The 14715-nt window shown below is 36.9% G+C and overlaps 1 protein-coding gene across 1 annotated transcript in view; it reads right to left on the bottom strand.

Annotated features, from left to right (window-relative positions):
* Positions 1–12231, bottom strand: part of LOC581484 (extracellular matrix protein FRAS1) — an 83600-nt gene extending 71369 nt beyond the window's left edge. Inside the window, exon 1 of the mRNA XM_030979140.1 lies at positions 12104–12231. The gene's annotated coding sequence lies outside the window, so the exon portion shown is untranslated. The remainder of the gene's footprint in view (positions 1–12103) is intronic.
* Between the last annotated feature and the right edge of the window lie 2484 nt (positions 12232–14715).

The following is a 14715-nucleotide window of genomic DNA, read 5'->3' as shown; positions in this document are numbered from 1 at the left end:
GGTTTCACATTACACCAAATATTGAATTTGTCCTCTTTTCATACCAAAAGACTTGTTTGGGTTGGAGCGAGGAGTAACTTATCCCATACTGTTTTGCAGATAAATTCCAGATGAGGTGAAAATTTGAAAAAGCCAGTGGCCATGACCAGATTTACTAGCTTGGACACCACAAAACTGTTTGCAATTACTCCCTTACCCCATGTTCACACTACAAGAATTCATTGTATAGTTAGAAGAGAATTGTATACATGTAGCTGTATGTTAAAGTAATTCAAATGTTCTTTCTACTCCGAACGTCATATAAAAACGCTGTATAACAAAACATTGTAAAGCGCATGTTTGAGCATTGTTTCAAATGCAAGAATTGTATAGGCCTACATGTAGCTGTATGTTAAAGTAATTCAATGTTCTTTCTACTACAAAAGTCATATAAAAACGTTGTTTAACAAACGTTATATAGCGCATGTTTGAGCATCGTTTCGAACGCGAGAATTGTATAGGCCTATATGTAGCTGTATGATAAGTAATTAAATTTCTTTCTACTTTAAACATCATTTAAAAACCTTGTATAACAAAAGTTACAAAACGTTATATAGTACTTGTCTGAGCATCCTTTTGAATGAAATCTTGACAAAGAATCAGGGTCCGGTTCTAGTCTGAACGCTATATTGGCAAAAATCGTATAACCGGGCGGGGCTTATCGTGAGCATGCACTGATGAGTGGCCTGCTGTCATTAAGCAACCTCTTTTAAAACTAGTTTCTTCACATGACATTTCTTTATTATACTATGTTCTTATCCAGTCTTATGACCCCATTCACAATACGATGATTCTTTATACAACGTTTCGAACAAATTTGATGAAGTCTGAACGGGCTATAAGTCCAGCCCTACGAAACTCAGCTGCTTGGTTTTGTTTATCTAGAAAGAAATACTCTGGAGTGGAGTTTGCTAAAAAAAACTGTTGATTGAAATCAAAATTAGATTTGTGAGTTTATGGCAGGATGGATTGTTGAGGAAAATGCAGAAATGATTACTGGAAATTTGTCCTAGAAATTGGGCTCGTAAATCTTTTCGGAAGCGTAGGGGTCAGAGGGGAAGTCCAAGCACTCCGTCACCTCTGGTCAAGTTGACCTCTGCGAGACGCCATTCCAATGCAAACAATTCAACAGTGCCCCTGAAGAAACGAAGAGTCCCTGAATAACGATGATATTGCTAATAAAATTTTGCATTAATGAAAGTATTAATTCAACTTGTTATATTTCCTTGCTACACATTGAGCTCATTATAATCAAAGTGTCTAGCATAGTTACATGCCATGGCCAATAAATTTTCATTCAACAACATAGCTCACCAAAACAGGATTATCGATAGACAAATAACATACCCATACATCTAAGTTATATTTCTTTTTAATTGAATATGATGTGGGAAACCGTACTGGCTGACCGACATATAGCCCCTTGTCAAAATGTCAAAGATATGCCTTGAAAGGTATACTGTTGGTTTCTCAACTCTGTTAGAATTTCAAACATGTGGAAATTGTTAGGATTCTATGTAAACTTCAAATATTCTGAATTTTCACTGGCACAAGTTCATTTCTTCCTTCTCTCTCTCTCTCTCACGTCCAGCGCTGCCCTTCCAAAGCGGCCTAGGCAGTGGACCTTTCCAAGATCTCTCATTACAAAAACTGTCAGATCTAAATTTCAGACAGCAAACACAATTACAGAACTTTAACGTTGCCGCATAAAACTCTTTGGAGCATTCCCTAGACAATGTCCAAAACCCTCCAAAAGAAAATCAGAGTTTGTAATAGTTAGCATAAAGCTATTCTCATGCTCAAATTGGTTTTACAATACCATGGGGTAATAGATAAAAGTGACATGTTGAAAGGGTATTGGGTATTGAGTATACAAAAGGGTATACAGGGGCATAAAGAACTTGACCCTACATGTGTAAGTTCACCATATCATCACTATTTCGTTTTCTTCACAACCCTTTTTCTCATTTTCCCAAATGTGTACAATGAAAAAAGATACAATGCTTTTCTTTTGTGTGTCTTTCTCATATTCCCCTACAATCCCTCTTTGAGTAACAATTTCTACATTGCTTCTTAATCAAAGTTAGCACCAAAAATAGTAATTGCAATGTCTCCAGCAAATGTGCAACATATTTCTAATTAAACTTTGATAAATTACTGTACATTTTCCTCTGTTCGATGTTTTTACTTCTATCTTCCCTTTAACTGTTACATTTATTATACTATTTGATAATTATCATAGGCTTAAATACTGAGAAACCTGTATTAACTGCTAGCTCTGTACCCTTAACACAGGAGGTGATGGGAAAAACTGCTCCAAGAAATCTTCAACACAACAAAGGGAACAGGACGATCAATCAACAAACCAACGATTACCAGACAAACTCAAGACCTGCATGTTCTCCCACAGACTATAGTCCAAGTTCACAACAGGTCTACAAAGCAATCACTGCTAATTGGACCCGATTCCTACCCCTGGGCTAACTACTGCCTTTCTTCAATTCTATCTCTTCATTTCCTGCCATTTGTTCATTTGTTGATCCAAAGGTCTACTGTTCTTTGACAATGCCAGAGACATCCCTGGAAGTCTCTAATGGCTTTCTATTTGATCCTGAGGCAACCTGAGAAAATTGGGAAGCAGGTTACAGAACAACTTGCGGCTGATATTTGAATGAATATTGAGTTTTTACCAACACAGAACCAATTGTCCAAACATGCAACAGAAAAGTTAATGATCATAATTAAAACCACTTGACATAATTGTGGGGTTCAGAGGCCAACAAACAATCACTGATGAAACTGAAAAAGAGGAAACAAAGAATTAATACACATTTATACCAATTTATAGTCTAATGTACATCTACAGCCTCATGAATATTTCTACAGATTATTGTAAACCGTAATGCAGTGATTGTAGGGTTCAGTTCATTCTAAAGTTACACTACAGTTGTTGCTCAATTCATCTGACTCTGATGATTTGACATTGATGTAGCTCACAAACAATCGATAACTGAAAATTGCTCAACATTTTGAAGCTAATGACCTAGTATCAAAGATTCAATTTCAATAATGCAGGCCTTTGACGAGGCTTATTCCCTAATTCCCTTCCAGAAAATGTTTCTTTACCTGTAATTATGAAACATACTGACGAGAATATTACATTCAGAGAAAAATAATATCCAATCATCCTGACCTTGGTTCATTAAACAAATATGGGATAATTGTCATCCAATTTTGCTAGGTAAGCTTCGTCATAAAAACTGATACTCGCAAACAAATTATTGATCAGCTATTACCCAATTACATGATCACTACCCTTTCAAATTTTGTACAAAAGATCGAGAGTCTATATGTAGCATACCCACAGCATTGTATTCAAAATGGCTGTGTATATTTGTGGGTATCAATTATCACTGATAATTTGTAGACGCTTAAACCGCTTCGGCGGCGGAGAAGAAAGACAAGAAATACGGGAAAAAGGAATGATAATGAGCCTCGAAAATGGAAGGGTTGTAAATCATTTTGGATACAATAGGACTGCAACATGATAACTGGCAGATACTCTTTTGATACGATCTTTGATAAGTTCATGATGATCACAGGTCGATCAATGGCGAAGTGCGGTATATCCCCTGCCTCCAGGGATACAGGTAGAACGGTTTTTCAATCCATTCAAGAAGTGGCTATTCACAGCGCATAATCAACTTTTCGGTAACAGAAGAGTGTCCAACTCCTATACTTCAACACAGAGTTAAAGAAAAACTTAAATTCTGGTAAAAAAGAAAGAAAATGAATTCTAACAGAATCAAACAAAACTTACACTGAATGTTCAAGATTAATGTCGTTTGTCAAACAATTTTGGTAGAAATTGTATACTGGCTGGGTAATAGGCAAAGAGCGATAAGGAAATCAAGGTAAGTAACCCCCGACACCAATTGTGTAGTCCCATATACATCTTTCTGTGTACAGTGCCTGTTACTTTACCAAGACTGGGCCAAATTTATTATGATTTTGATGACTCCAGAACCTTGCAGTACACACCAAGACATGCTACATGATCAACTTTTTCTGATCCATTCCACACCTTTTCTTTCACAATGCAATCGCATGACCAGAACTCAACCTTATCTTTAATGCCCTTCTGGGTACAAACATACAGTATACAATACAGAGTCTTTGACTTGAACAAAACCATATTCACAGACAAACCAAGCCAGCCTGTTGCTTTCTGGCATCTTTACAAACTGATGCAACATCTTTTCTCATGATCTCGTCAGTCCATTTCCTTTCTGGAATCTCCAGGTGTAAGATGTACTCATCAGGTTCGACTGATTTCCTGATAAGCTACACTGAGTCATTCTGAATAGTTTCCATCAGAGTGAGTCTGGTAAGAACTACAAGTCAAATCCCAATCCACAACTCAAACTCAAACATAATTCTTGATGCTTCAACATTTTGCTCCAGCCACAATTGCTCTAGACTTTATTAGGGTTACAATGGTGCTTTAAGTTTGGACTTCAAAATTCTTTCTTAACATTGGCAGTACCTACATGTACGATTTGGATCAATCATCAATGAAAAGCCATACAATGTAAATCCTACAAAATTGTGCAGAGAACAACCAAATTCCAATAAGTTCATGACATTTCAGTTCATATCTGTGAAAAAACAAGAATTATGACATATCTTCAAATCCCTATATCTACTAGGAGGCTCAAATTTGTGTGAATTGGAGATCATATGATGATCATTCAGTCATCTCGTTAGAATCCTCGCATTTTGAATAGGGCTTATCTGATTCAATTGACATTTACCCTGCTTTCATGCATTTCTACAAGAGTGCTACACAAACCCTACAGCGATTGGAGACTTTCAGAAATTTCAGTAACATAGCGACACGATCTAACAAGTACTCCTCTGTCTTGGACTGAAACCAAGCGAGGGGAACTTGAAAGTGACCTTTTCCCTGAATATTAGCCTTAATCCTAGCCCAAATCCTCAAGTAAAGGGAGAAGATCCCGATCTGCAGATCCCCCATTTCGGGGTGACCTCACCCAGGGGCTTACATTTCTCCTTCCTGAAGCCTGAACGCTACCTGGCGATGGGGGGCATGGTTGTGATATTAGATCAAGGTTTTTTCTTTCTTTCTATGTGGGCTAAGTTAACACTTACTGATCTAATATCTTCTACTTCTAGCACATACTTTTTAACATGGCTTTGATGTGTCTTGTGCTTCCTCCCCTCACCTTTTCAAATTTCAAACCTCAAAAACACTTGAAAACTGAAAAGATTTTTTGTAAGGGACGGTGATATTATGTCTTCTCAAGATACACAATTTTTTCTTTTAGGTGAATGTACCCCCGTGAAGCTTATGCTATAACCTTGTACTGTGCAAATAGGAGAACATTTGCTAATATAACATCCAGAGTATTACAAAAGGTAATTCCCCTCCTAATCTCTTTTTTCTGTAATGCTTCTCGACCCTGCACAATCTTCAGCTTAATACATTCTCTGGTCGAATAATAATATCAGATCTCACATTCCATTTGGTATTATTGGATTACAATCTATATTGACAACTCTCCCCCGATTTGGCCTTAGTTCACTATGAGATCAGGTAAGGAAAAGGTAGGAATTATAATAATTTTCTCGAGAAAGCTAATCACATCATGAACTGCGTACTTTACCACCTTCAAACCAATTATGCTAATCAGACATTGCCATCAAAAAGTTATTATTTGTCAATCTCTGATGTAACAGAATTTCAATTTTTAGTTTTCGCTTCAATAAAAATTCAGGTTAAAAAATGTGATGGTGTTTGAAATCAACACCATTTCCCCCCCAATTATGCCAGTATTTGTATTCATATATTCATTTGTTTTACATACCATTGCATAAATAAATATATAAATAATTAGGACTGAATGATGTGGCCCCATCCCAAAATAATGAGTCCCCAAATAATGAATCCACATGAAACCAATTAACAGCCCAAACCATCTAGCTATGGAACATGACGTGAAGTGTTTACACTAACCATTATCCCGATTCACCCTAACTACGATTTCATTGTACGCAATCCTTTCACAGAAAACTAAATCCCATGTTATTCTTTCTTCTTTATCTAAATAAACATATCTCCAGTTAAGGAAGTCGATCTATGACTCGCGGGCAAGCTTAAATATTTATGTCCCCTGAACATCCTGCACCATTGAAAGCCCATGCTCTACTAGACAAGAGTGAATCTTTTAAAGATGTTCTTACCACCCCCCCCCCCCTTCTCCCCAAAACAAAATTAGAAGAGAAAAACGAAATAAATAATAATTGTGGTTACAACAAGCCCTCTGTATGTTTATTATCCCTAATTGGTTGAGGTCCAATCACGTCTCTGGAATTCATTTGAAGTGCCCTGGAGGGTTTATTTCAATACTTAATGGAAATTTGTAAAAAATGAAGTGAGTGGCATAAAGTTGCTTCAGGTCAAGAGCAGGATAAGGTTGTGTAGTCTGGAGCAATGAAGCCCATTTCAAATAAAATATGACAAAATGTACTTAAGCTTTAAGGAAATATGGAAAATTCATGCATAACATACCATTATCAAAATACTGACACAAAAGCTAATTTGAGATTGCAAGCAAATACTTATCTTTCAGTGTACAAAATTATAAATTGATCTCTTCTGTTCTGGTTAGATTCGCATGTTTATTAAAATCAGGACGCACAGACATTCCAGAAATCAACTTCAAGTCAATTTCAATACATGGTGCGAGTACTGCCTAGAAAAGATATGTTTGGATTATGTAACATAATCATTGTCAATGTTCACACATTCCAAGGTTGATAAGTCTTTGTGATCATGTTTAAATTAATGTCACAATTAAAATTAACTATAAACTAGCTACAGACTTTTAGTGCAAAAGTTAAAATGAAATGTAATTTACATGTTTTTCCTCTTTTTTCTTCTTTTGTCTTTGTTTATCTTCAATTTTTCTAAAGGTACTGTTTGGGGTAGTCTACCAACGCAAACTATACACTCCCAAGGTGTGTAGGGGTGCAAGTTTACACCCCCATCAAATCCATAAAGCACCAATCTCTCCCTGGCTGGGGTGTATGACCTCCTAAATGTCAACTTCAGGGTCAGAAAGTTAATCTGCTGACAAGAAAGGCTTGGAGAATCTGAGATTGATTTCAGCCAGGTATAATTACACCACAAGGAGCCTTAAAACAGAAATTTATTTTTTTTCCCTTCTGTCTTTGAAGAATGAAACCACCCTGATCTCATGAAATATTTAATGTTTTCTGTTATGTTCTCTAATATCATGGACCTACCACAAACCCTGTTCTTTTCAATAGGTATATTGTATGTTTTGGTTGAGGTTTAGATGAGCATCTTAGCATTCAGATTTACAGGCAAAACATAATTTGTCAGTTTCATGTGTTCTAGCATTTAGATCTTAATTCAAAGCATATTTTGTTACTCTATTTCTGTCAAGTTTTAGATGCAAAACATGTTTTGACTAATTTACTTGAAACATTCCTAAATACTGAACATTTCCTGTGTAGGTAATTGTCTATACATACAAACTCTACCATGATGCTGCATTAAACACTGTGCGGTTCTAGTTGTTCTTCGGAAGTTAGAAGCTAATTATCAGCTGTTTTTCACTAAAGAGGGTAAGGCAAAAGACTGCCTACACTTTTAGGAGTTCTGTTATTTTTTCACTTCTTAATGGTTTCTAAAGAATGCAACTCCCAAAATTGGTCCCTTAGGAACACTATTAGCATGTGTAAACCTTAAACAAACAAATAAATATCTTACTTGGCTTCAAGTCTCATTCAAACTCATTCTTGTTTTCAATTGGGCGATACTCGATTGATCTGCCCAAAACTTAGGCTACATCATGGAGAGTATAAGATGTGCCTATAGGCTTTGACCTCATAAATACTTTGAATGTCATGAAAATTCGGTGACAACTAAATCTACATTTATAACAACAAGTACACACACATTTTGGAAGAAAACCTAGGCAGTGTTATGATACGAGCCAGAGAAGAAGAAAAAACGTGTTGCCCTCCAATTAGAGGAAGCCATCAGTTTCCCTACAGTTTAGAAGCCTTCCGAGGCAGCAAGCTCATAAGGAAGCTCTAAGCAGCCGGTTAAGAAACGAGGGTTCACAATAAAGTTTTCTGGCACGTCAAACACGTCTCATTTCCGCCTCTTCAGAGCCAGATAACATTTCACAGAGTTCACTGGAGATAAATGAACCATGATTTAAGAGAAGATGTTAGAAGGAGAAGAAGATAAAATGGTCGACAATGATAGGAGAGATGTTGGTTCTGACACTTACAGTGATGATTGTGAAACTTGTGATGCATCTAAAATTTCATGTGATAAATCATTAGATTTCTAACATTGAAGCCATATTATAGCGAAAAATGCACTGACACTTCAAATGTAGTTGTAAACTTTTATGCAACTCAGATTTTATCTAAAAAAAAATGTATCCCCCTATTGTACTCCCTTTACAGGGACTTCACAGGGACTAATGATAATCCGAACAAGGGTCTGGTTTAATTAAACATAGGCCCTCAAAATTCACTAAGGACCTTGAAAATTCAAACTGTGAACACGGGAATTTTGCACACAGATCCACAATATTTTTTTGGCCAGGCCCAAAGAAATTGAAATGTAAGCATGAAACCCTGCCCCTCTATCTTCCCCCCTCCTCCACAACAAGTAGGAAGAAGTATGTAGGGAAAGCTTAAAAATTAAAAAATTTGGTGTAGCGGTAGACATGTAATTCACTATCTCGTAATTGGATAAAAAGTGTGTGCATCTTTGTTCAGATAAATTTTCTTCAAATCTTATGTACCATTATTCTTTTGCCATTGGCTTTTTTATGCTGGAGATTAAAGTGTACAGAAAAGATTAAAAAAAAGTTTAAGGTGCGGTTTTATTAGGTTTTACCAAATTAAAACTTATTGAGTAAAAAAGTGCAAACTCTGAAATAGAATCAATAGATTACCACTGACATTGGCTAAATCATGTCAAACAAATCACATTAAATATGTTTTTGACCAAATGCGCCCATTTCATGAGAAATTGTTTGCCAAAAACATCCGCCCTTAAACCTTTTTATAATTGGTTGGCCTGATTCGGTAAGGTTTGAAATGAAAAGGTTTGGGCGGGATGTTGCCAAAATTTCCTCCTCAAAACAAAGATCAGGGAAGATGAGTTAAATATTTCTGAAATACATGTTTTTCTAGGAAATTGAGTGGTCAAACATCTTTCTAATGTCACTACAAAAACTGTGAACCTGACCGCAAAGACTTTCCAGTTAAAAGCAATTTCATTACCGGTACCCTTTTGCGTTGACTTAAAAAGTAAGGATGAGACGACGTAATATGTCACTGAAATGTTTGCGCATTGCACTGAGTGATGAGAAAGGGTATTGCTATTACCTTAAGATGATTTTTTCTTAAAGTCTTTGTTTTTTGATAGTTTGACAAATTCATAAGGATGACAAACTGATAATTTGACATAAGACACCATTGAAAGTGTCTGACGTATAAACCTCCAATACCACATGGTATTCATTTTGCATAAAAAACATCAGGGTTTGAGAACCAATGGTGGGGAAAAGAGGAAACAGGGAAAGAAAAATTGGAAACAGGAATTCTATTCGTATTTTCACCCACGTTTCCGGAGGCCAGTTTCTGGTCAATGTCAGGGAGCTTAATCCCCGGGATTATCCTAAGCTATTTCAGAAGATCTATACCCCTGAGTGACACTGAGGAATCTAATATCATCTGCCAAGAGTTAGAAGGGTGTTCCTTTACACTTGTGATGGTGATAATATTGATAATATTCTGGGTTTGCACATCAACGATGCCTCAAAGCACATACAGATATCATTACCCCAGTCTTTGGATCCAGGCTTGCCTGCACACAATATCTGCACATTCTCCACTCACTGGGGAGCATTCCAGCCAGGCACTATGTTGGACGCTAACAAAAGTTGAGCAAAGTACAATGACTGTAACTGACTCCGCTGGATGCTGAGGTGCTCGCTCTAAAACATCTCACAAAATTCAACAATCTTACTCAGTACGTCCATTCCATTATTCTCTGTTAACACTATATTTTACATAGACTTTGCGCCCTTCTGGCTCTCAACGGTAATTTGAAATATGACATGATTCTCTTAACCTTGACAAGGTTTCTTTCTTTCTTGGATAGTTTGTGATGGAAGACATCTGGTCAAAGGCCAAAGGGAAAAGAAGGTCATTTCCAAGATAGGATACAGACCGTATCACTCGGGACAGTTTCAATAAAAAGAAGAGACAGAACGTAAGAAAGTAAAACAGGACTCCCATATGACAGTACTATTTGTGGTGAAATTGTTTGTTATTTTATTCTTCTAGACATTTCTAATATGAAATGTAATTTTTTGCAGAAATGTCAACCATAGAATGAACTATCGTTTGTTCTGTATTGCAAGCTAAAATTCTATGTTTAAAAAATAAGGTAATCATCACATAATGTTGTCATTTGACTTAATGATCACTCCCGACTCTTCTAAAAGATAATGAAATACATTTGCGCATTCCTTTTTTTCATCGAAAATGCTTTCAAAGATGAACTAAAAAATATTACAACAAAGGGGAAGTGTTCCCGACCTTATTCTCAAGATGGCCACCCAACCTGTCATCTCTCAAGCCTGCTCCCTCGTTAGAGTCTCAAGATGATTCCCAATTTGCACTGAAATCTGTTAGCTTGAGACATGGACTTGACACGCTCGAGAAAAGAACCTGTGATCCGTGCACGTTTAAAGTTTGCATCTTGACAGCAACGAGGTTTAAGGTTAGCCTTTGTTTAGAAAGATGATACTGGAGGGAAAATGTGTTCTTCATTTATTTTGTCTCCCCTCTCTCTTTCTTTCTCTCTCTCCTCTCCTTCCATCCCTCTCATCCCTCTGTCTCTACTCTGTGTGTGTGTATGTCTGTCTGTCTCTCCTTGTCTCAGTCTCTGTATGTCTTTCTTCTCTCAATGTTTCTCTCTCTCTCTCTCTCTCGATCTCTCTCTCTCTCTCTCTCTTTCTCTCATAGGCGATATCATGAAATGTACAAAAAGTGGACCAGTCAAAAGAGTTTGCTTTCAGCCCAGTAAAATTGTAAAGGATTGTGGAATTACACTCGAAATTCAACATGACCTCAATTGACCTTAATGGCTCCATGTGATATGACCCCATCCAGTATGGGTAATTTCTGGTCATTATTCTTGAGCTTTGATGAGATCCAGACATGGTGGGCACTTCACTGGTATTTATCCCCTACTTTACAGGCACATTCCCTGCCACATAAATGTCACACTTGATGAGGTGTTTCATGAAACCAGTTATCCCTCGTCCAATCAGCAGGTTGTAGACACATGATCTGGCAACGACTGCTACGCTTTCATTTCTGTATTTTACCAGAATTCCCAACTTCAACCATGGACCCTTCACTATATAACTCTAACCCTCAATGTAACCCTGTATCTTTGACGACATAAAGCCACTACAAGTGTTTCTACCTTCTATGCAGGAATGGTTTAACGATATGAACTCTTGTTATTTTTTACAGTCAGGTTATCAAACCACCCTTGTAAACCTGCATCCTTCATTGCAAAAGCAGCAAGAAGTACTTACTATACTGAATTTGAACCCTTGACCAAATCTTTGAAGGTCAAGTCCTTAAACCATTAGACCACCAAACCACTTCTCATGCATCCCTCTAAATTCAATTTCTTTACAGAACAGCTAGGTAGTAGACTGGATAGTGGACATATATCCTACAAGTTCAATCAGTCTGGCATAGATCCCCTAACCCAATAACTAAGGGCCCAATCCTCTAACCACTAAACCGTAATATTCTTTCTTACCCTTGTGAAGTCACATTCTGGAATTTCCCCAAGACAGGAAACAACATACAAGGATATATGACTAAGATTGGAATTTGAACCACTAACCCTAAACCCAAGGACTCAGTCCTCTAACCACTAGACCTTAATATTCTTTCTTACCCTTGTGAAGTCACATTCTGGATTCCGACACTGTTTGGGTGTACATGAGATGATCTCCCCAAGGCAGGAACATAACGTACAAGGATCTGACTCCCATACTGTGTTATTCTGTAGAAAGAGAAAGGAAAAATAATCATTAGAAATCAATTAACATTCGGTTTAACCAAATGTCTTTGGTATAACCAATATTTTTTAATCATTAACAAAATACGATATCACTATTACAACATCATCATCCTCATCATCACAATCATCATCGTTATCATCATTCATATCATTCTCATTATCATCACCATCCCATCAGCATCATCATCATCATCATCATCACCACCACCACCAACACCATTATATTCAATTGATTTGCTTCTCTTATGAATAACTCTGACAAGTGATAAAAATGAACACTTTGCCTCTTTCGAAATTGACCCGATATTCCATCTTTAACAAAATTGGAAGAAATCTAATAAAATGCTTGAAGAATTGTCTATTGGCTTTTCTTTTTGAGGACGGCTAAAGGACGGTCAACAACCCTCCTCCTAATCAACAACCTTTGAAAACATCGTTGAACAACTCTCATCAGAAAGACGGCAAACAATGATATAAAGATCAGACTGCCCTCGATGGGAATCGTTTGCCCTGTAATTTTCATGTTTCATTCTTCGGACCATTTACTTTCAAAATAGGCAAACAGATAATACGTTGTCACAGGGGATGCATGGTCCATTCGGGACAATTGCATGTACACAGTCAATGTTGATATTATGTCTGCAAATAAGAGTTGTGAAGAGGCAAGGCTGAACGTCCACCTTTATGAATGAACACTGCAAATAGTCCAATGCCTTGGGGTGTAATGATCGCACTAAAAAGAGAAAGAAAGTTCCCGCAATTTGAATTCGCTTTGACCATATGCCAAGCCTTCCGTTTGTTCCATTGGGTCATACCCTTGTTCCTGAAAGGTGCGTTCACATATTATGGATCACAGGTTCTTTACTCAAATTGGGTATGGTGTCACATCTGGGTAACACTGAGTCAGAATAAACTGGTAATGCATGTCCTGTCCATACTCGCAATATTTAATATCCACACTAAGCGAGCTACCAAACGTTATATTTATCAGAATTTTACACTGGTGGCAGCGGTGGGATATATTATACATGACTAGAAATTATGAGTGATATTTTATCTCTTACACTATTTTTACAGGGTAATATAAACTAAAGTGCATATTAGTAGTGCCATGATGGACAAGCATTCAAAAGTATAATTGTTAGGATTAATTGTACCCAAATTTGTATCTGTCTATTACATTACTTTGTATTTGCATACTCTCTTGTTCTAAAATGGAGGGGGAAAAGAAGGCACATGGAAATGCAAATTAATGTGATATAAAAACCATGAATGTCAAGATCGTATACATGCAATAACGGGAATAAACTCACATCATTTTACACAGAGTTAACCCCTCTGGCTCCAAACGGATAAAATATGAACTCTCACTAAAATACATTGCAGGATGGACGTTGTTGAGTTGCTTTTCATAACTTTTGTTTCCATATTTTACCAAGGTTCAGGGAGAGGACATTTGTAAGTGTTGAGTAGGAAAGAAAATATGGATTCTTGCTAGTGTTCAAACATTATCGAGGGTTCAAGTATTATTTACATTCAACAAGCACTAGGAGAGACATCAGTCACTAAAGCAAATAAGAATTGTGGAACCAGGTGGCATGAATTTTCCTGCACAAACCATCCCATTTTAGGGAAATTAATGTTGCATAGAAAACTCAAATTCAGATGACTTGAAGAAATTATAACTCTTCACAAATCTCTCCAAACATCATCTACTTTAAGCCAGAAAGGCACTTACTCAGAATCGTAGGACATAATTCAAGTCCTTTGATTTTTAACATTTTTCGCTAAAGCATATAATTTTAATGGGGAGTATCACCCTGCTTTCAGTAATATTTCTCACGTTTATTATCTTGATATTTTTCACCCTTCCAGAAATTAAAAAACAATAATCTGACCAAACACCCAAAGTACCTAGAACCAATGTTCACCTTTCTTGTTAGTTTCTGATTCTGAATCAATTCATAAATACTCTATCTTGTTATATGTGTGAACAATTTCCTACACAACTCAATGGACCAAAGTTTGAATGGAGAGTTCAGAGTCACATTGTCAGATACACCCTTGACTCTTCAGGTTCCACACATATTTCTCGTCTGATTTATGCCACTTTTTAATCTTTTCAGGAAGGTAATCGGGAAACGCACCTTCCAAGGCCCAAAAGTTCACCCTCATTCCAGAGAATTGTGAATAGGTATTTTGTTTTGATTATTCATGAAGTGGATAGAAAGTATGTAATGTCTTCAGTGACTGAAAATGATTATCTCAATCCCGCTTTGATTCATGATTGGGTTATAGACTTGCAACATGCTCTTTGGATAATGTCTCTGGGTTTCGGGTTGAGCCATAAAAATGTCACAAGAAATACAGCGCGTAAACTTGAGCGAGGGCCTAATGTTACGACCTCGCTTGGTGACATTCAAAGGATTCTGTAAGACTGTTGACTTTTGTGCTGAGAAATTTATCGAGTTCATTGTCAATGTCAT

Source organism: Strongylocentrotus purpuratus, unplaced genomic scaffold (genome assembly GCF_000002235.5).
Source record: "Strongylocentrotus purpuratus isolate Spur 01 unplaced genomic scaffold, Spur_5.0 spur5_scaffold_10, whole genome shotgun sequence".
Classification (NCBI taxonomy): Eukaryota; Metazoa; Echinodermata; class Echinoidea; order Camarodonta; family Strongylocentrotidae; genus Strongylocentrotus; species Strongylocentrotus purpuratus.
Note: the sequence above shows the minus strand (reverse complement) of the source record. Positions and strands in the feature narration are given on the sequence as shown.